The following is a 24,021-nucleotide window of genomic DNA, read 5'->3' as shown; positions in this document are numbered from 1 at the left end:
TCAACAAATGAAACTATATTACGCACCATAACGTGAAGCGGAGGAAGCGTAGTCAATAGGTCATCAAATATATTTGTTTGATTTTTCACTTTAATAAAACAAGAAGCAATACTAGTACACGACCGTCATGTAGATCAACTGCGTATTATGAACCTCGTGTCCGTTGTGTTTCCGGGCCTCTAGAAAACAAAAAAAAACGGCCTGGGGAGTTAGAAAACAAACTCGAAGAAACATAGTGAGTCCGAATACGACGTCAGAAATAACTCTTACTTATAAAGACCAACATGGGACCAAGAAGGAAAGTAAGCTCCTGGGCAGCAAAAGAAGGAAACAATAACAAATTGTTTGACGCGTCTATGAAATATTTGCGCTCTGCACGCAAAAGATTTTGAAATGAGAAGGCGTTCATTCTTACATTTTTCACACTTTCTTTTCCTTATTTACAGGGAGCCGTCTCCAAAGCCACAATCCGTCGAGTGCCAAAAATCTCAATTTGGAGATTCTTTAATGCGACACCGCAACGCTGCCTAGGATTCGGGAAATTTTTCTTTTTTTTTTATTCGTACTCTTGTCCCACCACGAAGTTCGTCGCCGAATCTTGTTATCTACCATGAACATAATGTATGAGATGCTGCAAGTTTCACACGACCGTTGGTTTCTTGATATGACGAAATGGTAGTTATTGCCGCAGCAGGTTGTTTGTCTAAGCGTCATTTTGCCGCTTTTAATGTAGAGTGTTTGCCAGATTTAGAGGAAGCACCGCAATTCAATGCCAGTGTTCACAGCAACTAATTTTTAGTATGAAATAAAGAAAATATACTATTTCTTTGACCGGCATCTTCGTCAGGTCTCATATAAGCCAAGAGCGCTCCGTGCTTCACTGCAATACGATACTTAAGAAATTCCCTCCACTCGCCAACCCTGTGTTAAGACGATGCTGACTGCACACGAACAGACAGCGCTGGTCACACATTTGGTTTTTATACGAGTCCATAAAATGTGTACTAACACATCGAAGACAACGGTAAGTCCCAAAACAGAAACGGTCCTCACGATACGTTGCACGTCCGCTTCCTATGTACACGGACGCCCAGTCTCTTTCTTTCTTTCTCTTTTTAGGCTCGCTCTTCACTTTCAACCCAACGAGATGGATACGCCCCGGCGCCCGAGAAAAAGAAGTACACGCAGTGGGCACGCATTTTTCAACGCTCGCGATGCCGCTCGAGCGCAGTTCGCGGTCGGCGGCGTCTCGTGTCGTCGACTACTACGCCATACGCCAAGCCCGACTCTCGTCGGCCGCCCAGCTCTGAGGGTCTTCGCGTTCCACCGTGTATACCTGCGTGCGTGGGGCCCGCCGTTCTCGAACCCCCCTCCCTCCTGCTCCGAGATAGACGTGCAGCGGCCGTTCATTCACCCCTCCTCGACAGCTCAACGTAAATACGCTCTTCGTGTCTCTCTTTCGGTTCCAAAATTCTTCTTCTTCTTTTCTTAGTCTGCTCTCGAATGTACGTCCTTCTTCCGTTGTGTTCGCTTTCTTCTGAGCTCCGTGCGCGCGCCTCTCGTTTTGTTTTGTGCCTGCGTGCGGGCGGCGCGGTGCGTCCATGTGTGTCCCGTTGCCGTCTACAACACAGCAATCCCTCCCTCCTTGCTGCACAGCGCTTGCACGCAGTCGTGGTCGTCGACGTCAGTGTGTGCAGGTGCGTGATCCGAGAATCACGAATCTTGCGGCGAGGCCCGTAGCGCATGCAGCGAGCACGTTGCCGGACTGCCGCATAGATATACAGTGTGCGCGCGCACAGAGAGCACGCTGCACGTCTGAAGATGCTGTCGAGGCGCCCTCTCTCTCTCTGAGTCGCTTTGTGTCTCTCTCTCTCTCTATCCATCTCAGTGTTTCTGCTGCGGCTTGCCGCTTTCGGTTCTTTTTGTTCATTCTATCGCGGGAATCGTTCTACGTTCTGCGTTTCTGGTTTCACTGCGAGCTGTTACTATTTGCTGTCTAGTCTGTTGATTCTATCGTTAACGTGTCTGTTCGCAGAGTCGCCCTCCTCCACATCCTATTCTGAAGGGTTGATAATTCTGAAACTTTCCTATTTCTGCGCATTTGTCCTTCCCGGTCAGGATCACGCGTGCCAATCTGGGCCAAGGGACGTGCCGGACGTGCCGACGCTGCCTCGTCGGCATGTCCTTTTCTAAAAGAAATTTTTCTGATAGAAAGGATTCTGCTATAGCCGTTGTGAATGTCATCCAATATGAATATTTCTTCGAAGGAAGCTGAACTTGACATATCTTATTGGTAAAAGTCATGTTTCAAGTATGGCCCCAATTCTCGGTGTTTCGTAATCGGGACATTCAGAGAAAACTCGGAGCTCTTTTCAAAGAACGGAAAGCTGCCAACCCAGGTGCAGGTTTTTTTTTTATAATAAAATGCATCAGGAATGGGGTCCGAAGCTGACACTTATCGCGCAAAGAACTGAACACGACCGTTTGTGTACAAAACGCTGTTGCACCAACGTGAGGCGCGTTATCGTTTCCCTGCATGTGGACAAATTTGTCGAAGTAGTTGTACTATCTGGGGTTTAACGTCCCAAAACCACGATATGATTATGAGAGAAGCCGTAGTGGAGGGCTCCGGAAATTTCGATCACTTGGGGTTCTTTAACGTGCACCTAAATCTAAGCACACGGGCCTCAAACATTTTCGCCTCCATCGAAAATGCAGCCGCCGCGGCCGGGATTCGATCCTGCGACCTTCGGGTCAGCAGTCGAGCGCGATAACCACTAGTCCACCGTAGCCGGGCTGGACAAATTCGTAGAAAAAATTAACTAGTAAGTGCACTCGTGTACAGACGCACATAGTTCTGGGACCGCATTCAGAAAACTCCTCTTTCGTAACTGCGTTTCCCCATTGGTCAGCCGGCTTCGTTTATGATATGTCCAGCGTCATGATTGGCTGTAACATTCTTTTACGAAAATTTTTAGCGTAAGACGTTTTTTTGTGAATACGCAGCCTGCTCCACAGTGGCATCACGAGAAAGTGATAAGTAGCACAAGTCTCACAATTTATACCTATGTGTATTTCAGTGTTTCCCTATTTTAATATTGCAAATGGCTTTAGTGGCTTCATATGAGGGCTTCTCAGACACTATACAACTATCGTCGACAACCGCTGCATCTTTCTAAAACAGCTCGTTTAATCCACCTATACTTAGCTTCAGGGCCCCTCAAAACTACTTTTAATATTGTCCGTCCATTTTTAGCTGCAGCGGTGGTGAAATGTTATTGTACAGTATGTCCTGAAACGACATCGCGGGACTAGCCTAATAGTTCAGCGCACATGGCTCGCAGTCGTCGTCGGGGAACGCTATAAATACGTGATTCTTATCAAAGGGTAAATCCGATCAAGGGCCATTCCTGTATTCACAAGCCCGAAAATCCAAAGTCACTAAGCAGCATGTCACCAACTGCCACCTACGTATTGCTCTTAGCATAATATTTGCAAGTATTTGGAGCATGCACACTGTAAAATTTGTTTTGCCTATCTGCAAAATTTCTTGCAAGTTTGCAACTCAGTGTCCATGTGAATCGCGCGGGCGTAGAAAATTTCTTGCTAATTTGTAAGCCAAGGTCAGCATTTTCTGGGGGCTGGGGTGTGGGGTATATTGCCTAATGTATAACAAATGCAGGGAGTTCATTTCTCCATACGTGATGGCTGAGTGATGTCGCGCTATGCACTGTCGTTATTCACTGGCACATTTTCACTTCTAGTGATAAAACAATGTTGGCTCTTCAGCATTTTTCGCAACAACATTGCCTTATTGGTACGGCGTTTCTTATGTTTGCTTTGGCACCACCCACAACGTAGCAATTGAGTGGCGGAAACATTAACGAACATGCACAAAAAAGAATCTGAGAGGTCACGGCAATCCAGATGCTCTAAGGATATTGTATGTCGGCGCTATCTCGTTTAATAAAGCATTGGACGGGGCTAGTCGTTGAACTTGAAGGTAAAACTCTGAGCGCAAGTAAACAAGACAGGGACACTGTCGTTGAATGTTCATGGCTAAATTGTCTTTGGCGTTACATGAAGCCCAATTCAACCATGAGCGTTATCTCGTAGCAAGTACACGGACAAGTTCTTTTCGCGATATGTGGTTGACAATTCATACAAAGAAGATTGACGGCTCGAAGGCGAAATCCATCCAATGTGGATACTTTGCCCCGAAAATTGTGTCACACGAATGCCACAAAAACGAAGTGAACGCGCAGATCCTGCGTGACCTGCTGCTTGTGTTTCTTATTTGTTTCGTCCCACGAACGCTGCATGGACGATGTGAGCGCGCTGCTCGGGCGGCTTGAGCGATGCTTCAGAGGTCATGTGACTTTTTTGTACCGCGCGACGGCTTTTCGCCAAGGGACCCTTCTCATGAGCCGTCTAAGGCTTTCTCCCTAAAAAGAATCGCAACGTGGCTCCTGTCAGGCACGCATCAAAATACTAACCATTTCAAGTGCACAGGTGGACTTCCCGCCAAGTTTCCAAGCCAAGCTGTAAAGCCATCTTCCGTATCGGGCCGCTACGTAGCTTACGTGCATCGTTCTCGACTTCGACGCTCTTTTCGTCAAATATGTCAGAGTCAAGCACTGGCTAAAGATGACCGTTAACCGCTTTGTGCGCAGTTTGGCGTCTACACTCGAAGACATCTCAGAGTCACAAAGACACGAAAGCTGTGCTAAGCCGTCGCTGCAGCGACGCTACCAATAATTAACGACTGCGCGTGGCTGCTTCGTACATAGTCACGAAGCGTGGAAGTTTCTCTGCGCATATCGGCATATAGGCGTGCGCACAGGGGCGGCAGTAGAAAGTGTGTTTGTGTGTGTGTGTGTGGGGGGGGGGGGGGAGGGTTGCAGCAGCCTCCCGTAGTCGTCTAACGAGGGCGCCGAGTCTGTGCCATACCTTAACTCAGTCGCATCTGTCCCGTCATTGTTTAAAGTGGAGGGTTATGGTGATGCAGCTTTTTGTCAATAATGGCGGCTCAGGAGCCCCGCTAATGCATTACAAGCACTGCTTGCTTCCCGCCTTTACCCCCGGAAAGCCGCTCTACCATAGCCCGATGGGGCGGGGGAGGGGGGGGGGGCGAAGGGGGCTGCGGTCAACCTTGCCTCCCCCCCCCCCCCCCTTATAACGGCGAATCCCGCGCACACGCCTACGGCTATCGGACAGCAACCTTCCAGAAGGCGTCCGTATCTCACGACACCGTACAATGGCATGACGAAGAGAAAGTGCGCGCGCTCTGTCACGGGGGTGCCCTCACTAGGCCTTTTTTTCACTGCCACCGCGAAAAGCACACGCGAGTAGGCGTCCGCTTTCGCTTTTCTAGGCCGCGGCGGCGCCTTGGAAGCAACTCAGTCGCGACCACGATTCTCGCATTGCCTGCGCACCAGCCACCTCGGGCAGCAGCATCCGCACGCGCGTAGCACGCGCGTGCAAACAAGCTTGCGCGCATGACTGCCAGCAGGAAAGGCTCCGCCGAGCTGGGCTAACCCCGACAACGCGCCGCCCACGCCGCACTGCTCCCGTGCGCACGCTAATGCGAACACCTGACGAGCGAGCGTCGCTTCCTCCACTTTTTCTCTATCTCTCTCTCTGTCTTTTTTTTTTTCCAGTGTCCGTAGCTAGGTACCAAACTGAGTTCACCTGCGAGGCCTAGGTCGTGCCTCACCATGATGACAACCAGTGCTAGCGCCTTAGCATACAGAAGAAGCTACACTCTTCAAGCTCGCCAAAAACTTCATTTTTTTCTTTTTTTATTGTTTATTGGTCCAAACGCGCGTTCCAACAATGAGGTGACCAATAGTATAACTAATGGACACAAGCTTGAAAATGCTGAGTAATGCATCATAGGAACAGGAGACTAATAATAGTTGATTGCGACATGAATTCAGCTTGAAGTTTTATTCGGTTATTGCAAGTGATGAAAAGCAAAGAGTATTTCTGTGTTCGTGCTTGCAAAGTACGCTGTTAAGGCATCACGTCTACTGGTGACGTGTAGATTTAGTTGATAATTATGATAAGTATGGAGATAGGTCGATTCGTAAAATGTTATTAAACAGTAGTATTACAAAAGTAATCTCTCTGTTACTTTCTCCTAAGCTCCAGCGGTTGAATGTGGTTTATTTCCGTTAGTTCAGTGACGTCTTGGGTTTTTTTAGACTATGAAAGGATCGTCAACCTTGTGACCACAAAGTCCGGTCCCAGGACAAGTAAAGGCGCTATTGACAAACTGGACGACCAATGCACCTTTTTATGCGTGTACCTTGCTTGCAATGTGAAAGATTTTACTTACCCGCGCGCACCTCCAAAAAGGGACTCAACGTGGTTCACAAAACAACGTTGAGAAACAAGAAAAAAAAAATTTACAGCATATCCACGGGTGAATGATGAAGAGCTTGGGCGAAGCTCCTGAAGCAATCATGGTTACACCGTGAAATGTTCAGTGGTTTCGCCCAGCAGTAATCAAAGCGATACGCCGCTTTGATTACTGCACGCCATTTAGCGTGCAGGGTGCAGCTGCTTTTTTTTTTCTTTTTTTTTGCACACATATTGCACACATCTCTATGGGACAGCGCCATCTAGTATATTGTCACCCAACTGCAGTTTGCATGCATCTTTATGGGACAGCGCCATTTATTGAATGATACGGGAGACGCGACGGCGGGGGCACGCCGGATGGAGCGACGACCGACCAGGTGATGCTATAAGGAGCTTCGCCCCTAAAATTCATTCAAGATAACGCTACGAGTAAATTAATATATCGCGATTAAGCAGCAATCAGGAGAGCGACCGACGAAAACGATGAACGCGTGCACGCGGCGCAGGCGAAACGAAGTTCGCTTCCCGCGCCGTTGACTCGTCGTGGATGACGTGGCGGCGAGCGTGCGTGGTGCACGCATGAAAAAGGGGCCTGATACACATCCCGACGGTGCACGCTCTGTGTGTGTGCGCTCAGTGAATCTGTAGCTGCTGCGCGCACACATCTCGTGTCCGTGACAAGGAGAGCGAGCAGCCGCGATGATGGCGGCCCAGCACTTTTCCTCGACGCCACTCATCTGTGCGTGTCTCTTCTCTTCCTAGGTTGCTCGCCTCGAATCCTAGCCTCGTGGCGTGGCGCTGCGTGGCCTGGCCTGTAACGGACGGCAGCAGTGGCCCCGCAGGCACTCAGCGATTTCTTGGTGAAGTTCAGTGCCAAATTAAGAGTACTACCTATGGGGGCTATTAATACAGACATCGCCCCCTATTGCAATGTGAGGCTGTGATACAGCATCAGACTGCAGTTGTGCCTTGGCTACAAAGTGGTTGCTTTTCCGAAATAAATGTTGTACTTGCGTTTCCGAAGTAAAAATCAGTTGTTAGTTGTAATTCTGTCGTTTGTAATCAGTTGTAATCAGTTACAATCACGTGGTCTTCCTTTGTCCGCGTATTTTCAGCGCTACGCGCTCATTGAATGCACCGAACCAACTAGCGCAAAAGTCAGTATAGTTGCTGGCTAGTGTAACGTACACAATGCGCTGCGAGTCGTCAGAAGCAACACCGCCCTCGTTTGTCGCCCTTCACGTTCACGCCACTAGCGGGCGCTCACTAAGTGGGATACTCAGTGAGCGCCCGCAAGTGACGTGAGCATGAAGGGCGGAAAACAGGGCGGGTGTTGCTTCGCAAAATAATGACAGTGCCATGACGTATCGTAAGAGACCAATAGGAACAACCGACTGGTATTGTCAGACCATTATTGTCACCTTATCTATACGAAGGTGTCTCGATGTGAAGGCCACTTAATATCAGCTACGCCATGGTCGCGCTCGGTCGTGTATGTTTAGGAGAGTGGCACGTGATACGGCACCTCCTAAGGATTTGTCGTGATACCGGGTGGGAGCGTAATCGGAAAAATATCTGGGTCGAAGTAATTCCGATAACGTACGACGTGTTGCTGCTGAATGTGACGAGCTTGAGAATTTATTACGCTTGATAGGTGGCGCTCGAGCGCAGCGAGTGCGCCACCTATAACAATGGAAAGCTGAACACACCCGCAATTAAAATAAGTAAGAGACGGTAACAATATTGGTGGCAGGAAATTGGAGAGGAAGGACAAAAATCACCAATTACGGCGTGCCTCGCAATGATAGCGCCATTGTTGCACGTAAGACTCCAGAAATTATGGCAATTATTACAAAAATTAGGAAAAAGGACAAGTTCGATTAAGTAGAAGTAGGGAAGCATGTGTGCGGAGAACCGCGCACGATGCAGGGTTCTAGAAGCAGAAAGGAAACGCAGGCAGGCGAGACGTGCGCCCTGAACGGTGGCGTAGGTTTGTTGCCAAGTTTTTATCTTCTTTATTACTATTTTTCTCAGGAGAGTACTAGTGAGTCTTGCCGTACGCGTATGTGCTCAAGTGTCTCCGGTTTTGATTTCTACACGAACTTCGAAAGTACTTTCTGTTTTCAAGATAAGTTGGACAGCTTGCACGAAGGCCCATGCTGCTTCCAGAATATCTGCAGCCTAACTACCAATTACGTCGACACTTGTCAGCCAAATGAGAACGGGCTGTAGTCGAACAGGCGATCAAAAGAAAATAAGAAATAATATAATAGTAATATCTGAGATTCATGTCACAGTGATGCTACCGAGGACTTCTGATTTGGAGCAATTTTTGGAGCAGCAAAATTTCCGTTTTGGAGCACTTTGGAGCAGCAAAATTTTCATCTTGGAGCACTTTGGAGCAGATAATTTTGCATCTGAGAGCACTCTGGAGCAGCGAATTTTACATCCTGGAGCGCACTACAGAAGCATATTGCAATAACATTAAAGCACCGGAATATTACTATGGGAGGCTCTTATGAAGGCTAAAAATATTTCGATTCATTGCAAATCTCACGGAAAAAATCAACTCAGGAGCATAGGCGTGTGCACAAGAGGGGCAGGGGGGGGGCGGCCGCCCTCCCCCCCCAATCACCTAAGAGGGGGGTGCAAAATCTGCCCCGTACATTGAACCTTGCGATAGCAATTATATGGACACTCTCGGCGGATTTTTGCCGTCGCCGTTGCCGTAATTTTCCGTATAAAGTCCAAATTAATAACATCACCACGCGCATTCTAGCCGCGGGTAAAAGCTCGCGAGCGCTGGCGACGAACGCGGCTGAAGCGGAGATTAAGCTAGCCGACCGTCTGTCTCCGCCGCACGGACAGCGCATGAGATAACATCTTCCCGCGTGCGGGCCTGCCGTCGATTGCTCATCAAACAGAGAGGAAACGCCCCGCCCGTCTTTCGTAAGGAGCATGAAGGGACGCCAGGGGAGCGGAAGGGAGGGGGGGCGAACGCATCGTTTGAAGGGCGCAGTCGCTTGCGCGCGCGCTATCTCGAGGCATCAGGAGACGGCTCGTAAACTTGCTGTGCTCTCAACGCTTACTTCGCGTTTAGAGAACTCAGAGCAAGAAAACGCTTCGGTTCCGAGGGGCCATATTCGCTTAAACCAGCGTTTTGTCGAGCTCGCGAGATCGGATCCAAAAGAGTTAGCTACTAGTCTTACTTCGTTTCACAATACAATTTTTTGGTATCGCATTCATTGCTTCGCTCTTAAAAGCGAAACTGAGTTTTCTTAACCGTTAGCTATTGACCCCCCCCCCCCCAAAGCGAGGGGCGGACGTGTAACATGGCGTAGCCGCTTCACTGTGGGCCGTCAGCGACGGGCCCGCTACTGACAGCTGCGCATTTGCGGCTGCTCCGACCAGGAGATATGATTTTACTAATGAGATGACATTTTTAAAAAAGCAAGCAAAAAATTCGAATTGGAACCCTAGCACGTGAGCTCGAAAGGGCAGGGCCTTTTAGGGGGTATTTACCGCAGAGTGATTAGAAACTCGGACGCATGCTGGCGGAAGGAATTACGAAAAAGCTGTTCTGGATGAAGATCCATGGATAAAGTATATCTGAGGAAAAGTTTCAACGCGTTTCCACCGTTCGCGTGCTCTTCCATAAACGCGAAGCAAGGCAAATTCGATATTGTCCCATATATCTACTGCGAGCGATCCCAGATTTCATTCCGCGATGTCCGGAAACAGAAGTGACAGACATTTTAGCGGCACTCATGTAGTTATTACTGAACATTGCTTTCCTTACATGCCGTGCGACGCTTGAAACGAGCTATCAGCAGCGTTTCTGGAACAGACGACGTCCGCCGATGAATCGCCGTCGCACTTTCTCGCTACCGATAGGCCTAGACGTCACGAGCCTCTGCGGAGAGCGCGTTTTTGCTGTCGAGCCGACTTGTAGAACAGAAGCTGCGTCGGCACCGTGCATGGCATCGTGGCTTAGTCGGAACGCACGCGCGAGCGCTATTTATTCAGCGGAATAATTCTTGGTCCATGATTGCGACTTTATTGGCAGCCCCAAGATCGAGCTGCACATGTTCTGACGCGCCGGCGGTGCGATTGCCGGTGATAGACGCCCCCAAACCCGAGACTTTGGCGCAGTTTGGCGCAAATTTCGTCGATATTATCAGGATGGCGCAGTAAATACAATTTGGCGCACTTTGGCGCAGTTGGCGCAGGAGTGGAATCACTGATGTCAAAACCACGATATCACTATGAGGCACGCCGTAGTGGAGGGTTGTGGAAGTTTCGGCCATCTGGTGTTCTTTAACGTGCACTGACATCGCACAGTACACGGGCCTCTTGCATTTCGCCTCCTTCGAAATTCAACCGCCGCGACCGTGATCGAATCCGCGACTTTTGGATTAGCAGCCGAGCACCGTAACCACTGCACTACAGAGGCGGACGAGGACTAAGGCAAAAGACGAGTCTGTGCTCGTGAAGTGCGAAACTGTGGAAATTAATAAACAGCCTTTAGTATGCATAGCAACGCGAAAAAAAAAATTCGAAATGTATCGTGCGTTCGTGATCCTCCAGGTACGGATGTATTATACGAGCATTACGGTGAACCAGATGCGGTGATCTTATATAGGCTGCGGTGATCGACTGCTGAGCAGAAGGTCGTGGGATCGAATCCTAGCAGCGGCGGCCGCATTTCGATGGAGGCAAAATGCTAGAAGCACGCGTGTACTTAGGTTTAGGTGCACGTTAAAGAACACCACATGGTCGCCACAATTTCCGGAGCCCTTCACTACGACGTCCGTCATAATCATATCGCGGTATTTGGACGTAAAACCCTAACAATTATACCATTATTATCATTATGGTGACACGAATTAATCACCGGAAACCAATGCCATGGTTACTCATGGAGGAACACAGGCTGCTTAGCTTTTCCCCCCTCATCATTCAACAGTGAGTTAATGTGGCGCCATTCAAAGCAAAATTAGGAAAGAAAGTAAGAACCAGACATAGAGCGTCACAGAAAACGTCGAAGATGTTTGGCGTCGCTACGAACGCGTCGAGATAAACAGTCACTTATCCGCACGTTCCTTGACATCCACACATTCAGTCATGTTTGGTAACACCTAACGTAACAGACCCAAATCGCTACACACTTGATGCCTCGGTAAACGCGCTCCGCAACTATGGCAATATTTGCCTCGTGCCAACGGTGTGACCCTGCGGGACGGTCGTGAATCGCCTCGCAGATTGAAATGGAAGACCGCGCGCACCACCTGTTGACGGTGGTCGATTAGAGAGCTTCTTGGAAATATTCTCACGCACGCTTTAAGGCTGCAGAGGCTGCGACCACGCTCGAAGACACGCGAGGCAAGCGCTCCACGTGCCGCTGTAGCGTGAGCGAAGAGCCATCGTGCTGACTGATTATTTTGCTCGTTTGGCGATTCTGAGGGAACTGTTAGCGTGTGGTCCTGACTAAACTATCAGCGAAGCGATAATTTTCTTCGTGCGCACGCGACATGTGCGACTGCGTATTCGTAATGACGCTATCCGTCTCTTCGTTTTCCTCTTGTTTAATTAGCGTGGGTAAAGCAGACGGTAGGCTACTTATGGGCGGCTATCCAAAGGTGCGCTTAAGGTATTCAGACAATAATTGTCGCCTTTATTGACGCACACGCATTATACGGGCACATAAACATAAGCACATAGGGAAAGCGTTACGCATAAACAAAATAGTAATGTCATTTAGAAAAATCGCTCCACGTGTAGCCGCATTTATAACACAAGTTCGTGTCTACTGCGCAGTAGAACACTATTACGCAAGTGTATACACGTATGTCACGTTGTTATCGTGCATTATGCGCAATCGCCGACAAGTTGAATACATTTATATGTAGTTACGTGAGACGATCATGTATAACGTTAAACTAGTGAATAAACTCCATTCAGTAAGAGGGCACACTTTAGGGGGTTTTCAGAAGCCGTATCTATTGCGCGCAAAAGCTTGCACTTCCTCAGGTATGTGAATGATTGCGACCCTATCCTCACGATGCTCTCGTCCCTATAGAGCATAAAAACGGGCTTGGATGTACAGACGGGTCCACTGTTAAAGGGAACACTTGCGTGCAGGGCATGTTTGGATTTCCCTCTCTTGCAAAAACATAGTGGCTTAGGTTTGCACAAGAGTACTGATCGTTTACAGTTCTGCCTCTTTTTGACAGACTCGTGCAGTGCATGAACAATGTGTCCCTGTCCACTTGCTGTTAAAGGTCTAGCAAAATGAAAGGTGCTCATTGGAGTGTTCCCTTTAACAGTGGACCGTACTGTACATTCTGCAATGATGCTTTCTGTTGCCCACAACATTGTGCTAATAGCGCTGTTAAGATAGGGACCACAGCAAGAGGACGGGACGTGCGCTACTCACAATTGAAAGCCCTATGGCTTCAATGAACGTTACAAACCAACTAACCCAAAAGTCTCTTCTCTTGTGCTAATATTCTTTAAGGAAGTTCCGGTCGGGAAAAGATTGTAATCAATGCTGATGAATTGGTTGTGCCGCTCGCGATGCCCGATCCTCGTAAGCATACTCGCAAGGGTTATAACGTCGTTTAAGCCCTTGGCCTCCTACAACAATGGAAAATAGACGTAACCACTAAGTGTGCGTTCAGCAGGCAAGTCTAGTAGAAACGTGTTGCGTGCCCAACAGAACATTCGGCTGGTCGCTACCGCGCTGTACGATCGGATTGCAACAATGCGGATCCCGCTCTTGATCCGAGCTAGGGAACGCGTGAACGCGTCGAACGTGCAGCCGACCATCACAGCATTCGGAGGCCGGTAGGGTATTAATACGTGTGGTAGGGCGTCTTTTTCTTGCAGATATACAAGGTGGGCAATCGCTGACAAGCGCCGCGCATGCTACTTCGGCTGACCACACCATCAGAGCAAGTTACAGGAACTCCGCCATATTTCTGTCACGCTACGAGGTTTTATGTTATCCGCACATAGCATAAAAGTTCGCTAAGATGTTGTCGTAGCCGATCATTGAGCACTTGCAAATTGTCCCTTAAGTGCCGCACTCTGATTGCAACAGTTATGTTTGCAGAAACAATTGCTAGACATACACGAAAATACAAGAAACGTGCAGTCGAGTATACCGGTTGCTAATAACAATGTGAATAATATTTTGATCGGGTTCAGTATGTTCGTGATATTCCTGATTCCTCCGAAAATTGCTGTAATGCGCGCGCAGCGATGTTTTGAAAATTTTCCGTTGGGCATAGGACCCGAAATCTTGCTACTGGTAGTGTCCGGGCTGTCGTCTCATTTTCCAAGACATTTCTTCATGGGACGCTCTACATGTCTCGGTGTAGCCTGGTTAATCTGTCGTGATGCGCGTTGAATCACACTTGCAGCGCTAACGTGCTTGACGCATCGACTGCACAGTTTCTACGGCATCGCGCAACCACGCTTGCCCAACCAGTCTAATGCAAGGAAAAAGTAAATATGCAGAGACAAGTATCGTCGGAGGCTGCGCAGTTTAACTCGTGGACGCACAGGCCACGCTTGCGTATTCCTTCTAAGCGCCGAACCCGACGATGGCAGCGCGTGGCGCGCATCATGGGAACTAATTTGTCACAGGGTAACGATACAGCGGTTGCCCAATCGTGGAATGAATTACACCGACGTGTCTCTGGCGACAGGAAAAAACTGATATTTTTTGACGCCATAGCGTGGTTCAGAATCTCGGAAGGACTACTCCGAGATGCAAATCGCTACGTTTAGTACAGGTCGGCGAAACTTCGAGGTTATCGTTTATTACCGGCTGCCCAGTACGCTTTCTATGCTCTCGTATATGTCTAGAAGGAAAAAGGAAAAAAAAGAAAAAGAAAAGGTTTCGAGAGAGCTGTCAGTGATTTATCTTAAAAAGGCAAACACTGAGGCGCCAGTCACTGGCGTAAGACGCAAGACCGTGCAGTATTTTGGCACGTTTCGCAAGCCGAGCGAGACGCGCACGTGCGCTCATAACACGGGGTGCTTAAAGTTGGAAGGAAGAAAACATAAAGGCAGACGTCAACGAGGTTAACCAGAAAGGCTTGCGGTTGGCTACCCTACACGGGGAGAGGGAAATAGAAAGATGAGAGACAGAGAGGAGGGAAAGCATTGAGCTTGAACTTAAAGTGACGTAAGGTATCCCCGCGACATAGAACACACGGCGAATGCATTTGCTTTATATGTCTAGTACATAATTATCGAAGTCTTCACAGTTTGACCATTGCGTCTTGGGCTTCCATTAAAACTACAAGAAAAACTTCTCTATGTATACTTTCCTACGGATTTACTGTCTCCCGGTTTCATATCCATGTGACAGTTAATACAGACGCCGAAATGTGTTTGCACTGCGATTTTTAACACGGACTTGCTCAATTATCGAAAGAGTCTTCCGCTACATATCTAAAGAGTAGAAGAAGCAACAAGACCAACCCTAGCGATCAGAAGAGTGTGCGTGGAACCATGTATCATTTTTCCGTGGTTTATGTATTGGTGACCTGAGACCATTGGTGACCTGACACCATTCTCTGGAACCATAAAACTGAAAATAGAACTCTGGTCACGAAAAACGGAAACTACGAGCAGAACCCATTCTCGCTCGTGCCCAATTTTACGCTCACTGGCTTATTCTCCCGCTTCATTGAAATACGAGACCTTCGTTCTAGTACTTTCCATGGCAATTAAGACCCGCAGGTATTCCATCTGCTCAGCTTTCATTAGTAACACCAACGGGCTTGCACGGGAGAGGCACCATTGCTCACCCAAAAATTTTCTTCAAGGACTGCTTTAAGAATTGAAGCAATGATATCGGAGCGGGTCATTGCGAGTGGGCCATGGTCGACGCATTAGCGTAGGCTTGGACGGTGTCTTCGTAAAGAAGGAACCGAAATTAACGACAGATTTCGTTCACGCTGACATGCGCCCCCAACGTTGCTTAGTAGTAGAGGCCGCTGCGTGCGAGCGACGACAGTTCAGGCACGGAGTGTATTCCCGGATTGAGAGCACGATAGGTTCTCACTTAGGTCGACGCTGGAGTCCTCTGTCATCTTCTTCTTCGAAATAAGCGCTACGGTCGTGGCTTATGTTTTATTCCTCTCGAACACGAAAAACAAAAAAAAGAGAGAAAGCTGTTTCGGTCAGCAGAGACGAGCCGCTTGTTGCCGCAATCTTGGGCAACCTTGAACGCGCTATACTTCGATGGTTCCTCGTGCGCGGCAGAAGCGCACAGTTGGAGGATCAAAACAACAAGAAACGTGGAAAGGCCAGACAGAGAAAGTAAGCACGCGAGTGCATCGGAAAGGCGCGACCACTCCGGCCTAGCTGCATGCCCCTCCGAGATGCGCGGCTCGTCTGGCAGCAGTATATAAGAAGGCTCAGCCAGAGAACGACTCCTAGCAATCACCAAGGTCGCTGATTCGATTTCGACCCGGGTGCTGACTGGGCGCGCTTTAGGCCAGAGAACGCGCCTTTGCGAGGGAAATTAGCGCTGGCCGCGCATTCATTATGGGACTCGTATGGAGCCTAATTTTGCTGGCCGAATACGGTGCTCTCGCTTGGGGGCTTCCGGAAATGGGGTGGTTCGGAGGACGACCTTGCATTGGAAAGTGAAACGCTGCTTGGCAAGTGTTTGTATAAACTACCTGAATGTCCACCCCACCGCCTTCCACATTTCGGATGGTCATGTCGGCAGTCGAGTTGTGTTGTTCGCGATGTTCATGCCGATGTTCGTGCCGCATACGTGACCTGAACAAGTATAGGTAAAGTTTTCGACGCATTCACAGTGCTGGAATGCCCTACGATGCCACGTGCAAGAGAAACGGAGTTACAGCGAGATGGGCAATGGCGTGGCAATACTCGTCGTCTTAGTTCGACGGCTGTATGTAAGATGTGCGCACTGGTAACCTCTCAGCCGAATGCACTCATTCGGCGCACATTATGCGTGGAAACAGTTATCTGGTACATCTAAAGGCTGCAAAAAGAACGAGCACAGTGTTTCCATGCTTGAAACGCGAGCCACATATTGACCTTCTGCGCGATGTGCGCGAGAAGGCACGTGGAATAAGAGCGTACTGTAAAGGGAAACTTGCTTAGCTTCCTTTTTTTTTTCGTTTTAAGCCGCCTGGCTTATATTAATACGCAGTGTATAATACCGAGTCTATATGGGTCACTAGGCAAGAAAAGGAAATGTGGATACAATAAAAAACAGAGATTTCAAGTGTACAAGTATGCATAGTTGAGTGTAGCACAATTCAACTACAAAGTACATCTCCTAACTTCGAACAAAACAATGGTAATGAGGATGCCGAAACAATTGTATTTGTTTATTCCACTCGACTATAGTGCAGAGCTATGGTTACTTTATCTGGAACCCACTTAACTGTGTGCCTGTAAACCGGACGGTCAATTTGTATGTTTCTTTTAAGCATGAAGGAACTTGGCGTTCACCGATTACAAGCTCAACTTCCTTGACTTAAAATTGTTTTTTTTTTTATCCAATGACCGTGTGTGCTGGCAGTATACTCCTCATTTTAAGACGAGCTACATGCCCTTTGACTCGCGGCATTGCGAGATTGTACTTGGACTTGCTTTGTCACGGTGTTGTCGTCGCGTAACGAGCAGCAGCTTGGAGGCATAGACACTAGGACTGTAAGTGTCAGGCTTTCCGGATAATTTCTCACATGGTTTCGATGAATGACTGCCAGCGAGATAATAAGGGAACTTTAGAAGGAGATCAGCAGTAAGAAATAGCAACATGTGAGAAATTACCTTCAGGTCTGCACACTTATGAAGCCTACCTTTGAAATGCTTAAGAAGACTGGGCGAAACGCAGGCATTTAGGCGGAGGGCATTCGTGAACCCTCTTTTTACATATATTGACTCCATTTTACTTCAGCGTACTGTTGTGACCACTTTCAATGAATGTTTGTCCCGCCGCCTTCCACCAGCAATGGCCAATAATTGACATTCTTCTGATACGACGCAAACCTGGAAAAGACATTCTCTGACTACTCATGGAATAAAGTGTATTATCGCCTTTCTTACACTTATCGCACATTTGTTTGCGTACGAGCTTTGAACCGATGACTCACTTAATAATGAAAGGCACATGAAAGACTGTGTACTAAATTAGAAGCGTCTCGTAACAATATAACGTGTTCGACTTATTGATTGACCGCGCATCACAAGTCGCGAATGAAAACCGAAACAAAGACAACTCCTGGGACGGAAGATTAAGCAGCGCAATTTAAAGGCTCGTTCACACCCGTGATCAGCACTGGTCGTGCGACCAACTTAGTCGCAAGGGGACGCTTTGGTCGCAAAACGACTACATTGGCACAGTCGTTCGCTGCTCCATTTTTCAGTCGCGCGGCTGCAGTCGCAAACCTCTGAACCAATCAGACGCGCAGGAACAGGGACGTCAGCTTATTTTGCGGAGCAATAGCAGTGCGAGCAGGCATGAATTCTGTGTCTCGACGGGTATAAGTCGCACGCAGGTGTGAACATCAGTCGGTTTGAGTCGCTTTTTAGTCGCCAGTCGCAAATGGTCGTACGACCGGTGCAAGTCGCAGGTGTGAATCATTGTTAACCGTCGCTACGATTATCGGCCAGCCACGACACCATCGTCAGAATTACACAGTGGATCGCCGATCGATGCGACTCGACCACGCGCAGCCGTACTTTGTGCCCTAAACGCCGCGACTGCAAATCCCGGACGCGACGCGACAGCGCGACGGTTGCCTTCTCTCCACCTTAGGCGAGAGGACAAGAAGCAAGTTTCCCGCAGGCGAAGGTATATATAAGCGTAGAGCGAGGAATAAAAGTAAGCATAAACAAGAAGTGCCGCGATCAACACGTATACAGAGCGCATGTAAGGGCGGCATTAGGTCGGAATAAACATTCGTTTCCGTGTTCGCATATCACCGTCGCAGCCCGAAACGGGACCAATGGCGAACTTTTATCGCGCCCTCCCAAGGGCGAGCCGAAGGCGTGGGAGAGGGCGACGGGGCGAAACGCCCCCCCCCCCCCTTCCCCACCCACTGTCGTATGGCGCCGTGAGTGCTTTGACCTCAAAGTCGGGTTAAATACGATACGCCGGCAGAGTGTGCCCGGCGACCCACCTGACGTGAGACGTGAGAGGGCCCATGTCTGCGCGTTGTACGCGGAGACAGTTTCAAACCCAAAGATAAAAGATGAAAGAGTCTTGCAGAGAGATATTCACGAAGTATTGGGAACAACAATTAGCAATCATTTATGGGCCTTCACTGTTCTTTGCACAGTATTATATCTGGTTCACGGGTTATCGGTGTATGACCGAAATACGTATGTAGCAGCCCGAGCACACTGAGATTGTTTTTAATTATACTCGACTAAAGTGCTTACCCGCTTTAAGTTACACAAGAGCCTATCGACCTTCAGAAGTCTAGAAAGAATGTTATGGTTCCCTGTGGAGATACACAACGCAACCTTAGGCAGAGAGTAGACGAAGAAGTGCTCGCCACATTTCTGATGCGGATTCAAGAATGAACCAATAACAACGCGTCCAACTGTCAGTGCTCCGACAGGTGGGCGCCCGTGTTGTCTACAGACGTAATTGTGAAACGAGAGAATAAATGACTTCATTTTGCGAAAGAAGCTTCCGCGAGGCGTCCTTATTCCACAATGGCCTAACCTCCGTTCGCGTCCTGAGTCCTCGCGACCAGCTGCAGATGGTTGCCGAAGCGAAAAGAGTTGGCGACCAAGGCTTTCATCCAAGGCTCACCATGGCCACACTTTAGTCTGTAGCTTTAAAATGTGGCCAAGGTGGGCATTTAATCTTTTGCCACTTGTGTAACGTGTGCCGTGTAATGTTCTGTCTCATTCCCACAAGTGGGCGATACGTATCACAGCGCCTATCCCGAAAAACGTGTACCGCTATAGAATCATTCGTCACAAAAACTTTCACCCGATATTCGTGCTGTACGCACCATCACCAAAACTGGTCGACCAACGACAAAAGACACTTATAAAAAAAAAGAATAAGCTTTGCGAATTGAGCCCCAGGCCCCGATTTACTAAGGATATTCGTTCGTAAGGCATCTTTTCTTCTGTCATCTGCCGGCCGCCTTTGCTAAGTTATGTCGAGCACGAGTATTGGCTGAAAGTATTTCTCTTGCGGGCAATTCCAGCGTAATACGTTTTCCTGAATACGAGTCCTGAAGCAGCAGACTGTCAAATCGCTGCTCGGTAATAGCGTGAGAGTAAAAAAAGCACAAGTAGAAGAAAAGAAAGACAACAAAATATTGAGAAATATTAAAAAAATATTACAGTGTGGGTAGTTCTAGAAGTGGACAGTTGTTTTAGAGGACCTAGAAGACACCATCGCTCGGGTGATTAAGTGTACATACACCTTCAATCTTATATTGTCTTGACAAATACCCACGATCTTTTTCCGAGAAATCAGCATTCGCACATTGGTGTGCACTTGAAGGCCTGACGCGTCATGACAAAGCTGCATGAACAAAATGCGTCACATCTACAGCTATCCAGCGGTACTACAGGAAATGTGCCTGGGTGAATAGATTTCGCATTAATCGAAATAGCACTCCACTGCGCTTAAGCTGAATTGTCAGCTCGCTTCCGACACGATGTTACCCTTGTCCAGTAGCAATAGGGTAGGGCCCTCGCTAAGGTGCACCGAGTCCTTCGTGCTCGCACCGCATATTCATAGAGTGGACCAAACCGCAGCACAGTCCGCGGCAAGTGGCACTGCGACATCGAATGCTGCCACTGCCGACTATCCTGCATTACATCTGTGCACATTACATCTGTGCTGTGTGCTAAAGGAAGCAGACTCTCCCTTTCTCTCTCTCTCTCTCTCTCTCTGTGTAGAGGCGTGTGTTTGTTTTCGTGTGTATTTCTGGTGCCCCCGTTTCTTTGCTAGTTTGCATTAAAGGTCGTCGATAGCGCTTCACGTGAACATCCGTCATTTAGCCAGATGCAGGAAAACAAAACACTCTCAGCTTACTGCTTTGTAAACCTGCGTCGAGTATCGTTCGACTCGACCTGACAGGGGACCTTACCGTCGCTGTAAATTCCCACCCCAGTCTACCTTCCAAAGAGCCTATTGAGAGAGAGAGAGAGAGAGTGATAATGATAAGGAGAAGACACAGACAATAACCAGGCTGAGCCCCGTTGTGCTCTGCCTGTCTACCCTGCCGTGGGGAATGGAAATGGAGACGGGCAGATGAGGAGCAGGGGAAAAGTGAGGAGCTGGGTGCAGGGGCACTCCTGCAAAGAAGCATTCATCGCCTTCTTAGTCACAAGTGGTGGCAGCTTTCCGGAGCCACCAATGAGGAATACCGAGGTGCACCTGGGGAACTAAATTTGTGGCATCTTCATCAAATCGCAGCAGTGAGCACCGGGTCACCCTTGTGCGCCGTTTCGTCCAATCATCGCTGCGCTCGGGCGCCCCGGTGCGCACCGGTACGATTTGTCAAAGATGGCATTAATCATTTTTTTTAGAAAATTCGTCAACGTGTCTTTCTAGTTTTCCAAGCCAAGTGAATTCAATAAAGCTGTTTTTTTTTTCTTTCCCCGCTTTCCCGAATACATTTCCAGTCTGACATCGCAGCACGTTTGTGACTGTTATCGACGCCCAGCCAGTGCGCAGAATAAGTCACTGAGGTAGCCTGCCTACCGCGTAAAGTCCTCACTCGCCCCGCTTACAGAGTTTGTGAACTTGACGGCTGCAAAGCGCGGAGCGTTCTTGCGCTTCGAGCTATGAGCGCGTGCTCCCTTCGCTGCAGCAGCAGTCGAGTGCGCGTCCGTGGCGGTCCGATGGTCGGCCGGCCGACCGTTGCTAACGACGTCGCCGCTCTGTGCCGGCAAGGCCACGTTTCCGCGATCGGCGCAGACGCTGGCGGCGCAGGCGTCGCTAATGTCTACCGCCGTGCTGCTGTTTATATCGCAGTTGCTGTTGTTGTTGTTGGTGCCCACTGCTGGAGGAAAATGGCGAAGCTCGTGGGAGGTAGAGTTAATTTGATCAGCGAACCTGCGCCGCGAGAACGAACGAGCACGCCAATAGTCGGCAGCGGACCGAAGGCACGTTCCGGGGCCGCCGTTGGAGAGGGAAGTGATTAGGGGTTGGTGTTGTTAAGTTCACCGCCTGCAAACTGAAAATGTTCGCAAATGTCCACAGCCATTGACATCCTGCCACAGCTAATATTATTTCCGGCATCAAGGTTGACTGAAAATGTCTCTTACGAACAGTATTATTGTTAGCGAATACGTGTCCAGGTTCCATATTAACAAAATAAAAAACAAAACAAAACTTATTATGCTAGAATTTAACGTCATAAAAAATTGAACCAATCCTGAGGATGGATGTAAGAATGGCGAAAGCGTCGAGCCATAAGCAAAGAGCACTTGTCATTCTCAGCTGTTGTGAATTTGACACGAAGGCCCGTGTACAGAACATGGCCGCAATGAGACCGGACACAAGCTCTTACACTTTTTCAGCCGTTAGTACATAAGAGCAAATTCTAGCGAACCTTAATGCTGAAGGGAGCAAACAGGTGAGAGGAGAAAGACAGGGAGGGTACTCGGCTCATAATTAGCGGTTTGTTACCCTACAATAGGGGACACGGATGGGAAAGTTTGAAAATAAAAGTTGCAAATGGAAGTAGGAAAAGAGAGGCAACACGGTATGCGACATCACTCGCTTACCTCACGAAAGCGAACACGATCAGCCTACAGCCGCCTGTGCAAGTATCTTGTACTTAGACGTTTCAACAATGGCTTCGTCCTCCACAGCTGCGATCACTTCTGAGGGCGACATTCCAGAATGCTTTTTACTGACATCGGTCTACGGTCAAGGAGAGTTAGAGCGATTATTTATCGGCTTTGCTATAGCAAGTGCTGAGATTGCACATTATAGCCAGGCAGGACGTCCTCATAAGATCTGTTGTATGGCTTCTTCGCTACCACAGTCATCACGAAGAGCGTCGTCCGTCATTCCAATGCGAAATGAAAACGACTTCGTGAAAGCAACACTTAGCCATAACCGCCAAAGCAGAGTGGCCTGTCTTCAGCTGGCATGCGAAAATATAGCAACGTGTTCAGGTGATGCTGCCCACCAGGCCCGTAGGCGGGGATTTATTTCGGTTTCGGGGGGGGGGGGGTCACCTGCTGAAAACCTTTTCTATTTCAGAAAAACACCTATTTTCATTATTTATTTTCGGTAAAAACACCTACTTGACCAAAATTTCGTGAGAGGGGGGGTAGCTCCCCCCCTCCCTGGCTACGGGCCTGCTGCCCACTGTTTTCGGTTACTTCAATACAGAAAGCGTGATTTTTCATATAGACAGCGTGATATGCTGAACGCGAACTCATAGTCTACTAGCAGTATCAAACATTGATAGTCGTATAGTACCTTCCCTGTTGCCTTGAAGAAGAAGAAGAAGAAGAAGATGTTTTAATGAGAAGAAGGAGGAGAGGTCGGCCTGGAAAGCGGGTTTCTAGCCTGCTACTCCTCACGGGGTTAAGGGGAAAGGGGTGGCAAGCTGACCGAGCAGCATTATCGGCGTGTTCGTTGCCCATCACGTCGACGCATTATTAGCAAAGGCAGCTGCCCCAAGTGAAGCACGCACGACTAACGAACGCAGTGATTTGTGAACTCCGACGCAGAGGCAGAATTCCGAAGGATGTCTTTTCGTAAGCGACTTTTGCGATTGATCGTGATTAATGATATGCATTGCGTCACGATTAGCTGGAGCCCCGCCACGGTGGTCTAGTGGTTATGGCGCTCGACTGCTGACCCGAAGGTCGCGGGATCAAATCCCGGCCGCAGCGGCTGCATTTTCGATGGAGGTGAAAATGTTTGAGGCCCGTGTACTTAGATTTAGGTGCACGTTAAAGAACCCCAGGTGGTCGAAATTTCCGGAGCCCTCCACTACGGCGTCTCTCATAATCATATCGTGGTTTTGGGACGTTAAACACCAGATATTATTATAATTACGATTAGCTGGAATTGGTTCTGAATAACAGCTGTAGCTTCTATTCTTTTTGTATATGGGCCACTGTGCTTTGATCTATACAGTGATGTCCCCTAAAAACTTGTCGACTAAGATTATAACCAAGTAATTATTGCATAGCTTTCAATATTTTGAACCGCTGTGCAAAGTATGAAAGCTTATAGCTACTGCACGAAAAAAAAAAAAAACGAGCGTGAGAAATGACATATTATTTCCTTCGTACCAGGTGTTTGTCGCTGGCAACAATAGCGTGACATACGATCAGCCAATAACACGCCAGTCATCGCTGGTGGTCGGTATCTGCTCTTCCAGATAATTAAAGCGTAAGAACTTTTGGCTTGAGGGCTTGTCTGTGTAGAGGTCTATAAACATCTGTAGCTGACAACATCATTGAAACAAAGAAAAAGAAGACGCGCAATAACTGCCTTTCTCACGATCAGCCTGAGCTGCTGTTACTGAACCATAGACACGCATTCCGTTAGGTAATGTTATCGCGCCATAAGTACAAGGAATATTAGACGATCGCCAGTCAGCTCTCGTCTCATCTCCACAACCATGTTGGTCGGTTACTGCTGTAGCTAGG

The 24,021-nt window shown here is 48.4% G+C and overlaps 1 protein-coding gene across 2 annotated transcripts in view; it reads right to left on the bottom strand.

The window, feature by feature from the left end:
- Positions 1 to 24,021, bottom strand: part of LOC119383913 (ETS homologous factor) — a 453,403-nt gene that overhangs the window by 398,861 nt on the left and 30,521 nt on the right. The window lies entirely within an intron of this gene.

The sequence above is a fragment of the Rhipicephalus sanguineus genome, chromosome 2 (genome assembly GCF_013339695.2).
Source record: "Rhipicephalus sanguineus isolate Rsan-2018 chromosome 2, BIME_Rsan_1.4, whole genome shotgun sequence".
In the NCBI taxonomy this organism is placed as follows: domain Eukaryota; kingdom Metazoa; phylum Arthropoda; class Arachnida; order Ixodida; family Ixodidae; genus Rhipicephalus; species Rhipicephalus sanguineus.
This window is presented reverse-complemented; position numbering and strand designations above follow the sequence as displayed.